Source organism: Phaethon lepturus, unplaced genomic scaffold (genome assembly GCF_000687285.1).
Source record: "Phaethon lepturus isolate BGI_N335 unplaced genomic scaffold, ASM68728v1 scaffold30282, whole genome shotgun sequence".
In the NCBI taxonomy this organism is placed as follows: domain Eukaryota; kingdom Metazoa; phylum Chordata; class Aves; order Phaethontiformes; family Phaethontidae; genus Phaethon; species Phaethon lepturus.
Genome location: NW_010524660.1, coordinates 3,825 through 4,297, shown reverse-complemented (window position 1 = coordinate 4,297; position 473 = coordinate 3,825). Strand labels below are relative to the sequence as shown.

The 473-nt window shown below is 67.4% G+C and overlaps 1 protein-coding gene across 1 annotated transcript in view; it reads left to right on the top strand.

Moving 5' to 3' along the window:
• The window catches only part of LOC104617255 (chromosome unknown open reading frame, human C19orf35), a 9,834-nt gene that overhangs the window by 6,789 nt on the left and 2,572 nt on the right, over nt 1-473 (top strand). The gene's annotated exons all lie outside the window — the stretch shown is intronic.

Here is a 473-nt window from a genome sequence, read left to right as displayed (position 1 = left end):
GCCTGCGCGCAGACCCCCTGTGCTGCCCCCCAGACCTGCACCGGCATGTCGAAGGCTCCCACACCTCTCCCACCATTGTGTCCTCCTCGCAGCCACCCAACGGGGACCGCAGGGCAGACGTGAACCCATGTGCACACACACCCCCTCTGCATCCCTGCGGGTGTGCACCAGCACACATGAAGCCCCCAAGGCAGCCCCCAGGGAGCGGGAGCACCCCCAGGACCCCCTAGTGCAGGAGCTGGAGTCACTGGGCCACCAAACTCTCTCTTTTGCCCCAAAACCACACAGCCAGGGCTCCCAGGCCACTGCTTCCCTTTTCTCCTTATTCTTCCCCTGAGTTGGCATTGAAAGGAGCCAGAACCCCCGGGGGCGAGCACTGACTCCCGCCTCCGTGCAGGACCCTCACGTCGGCGCAGGGCAGCCTGCACACCCGCTGCAGCAGCCTGGAGCCGGGGGCCCCTCGGCCCCCCGCC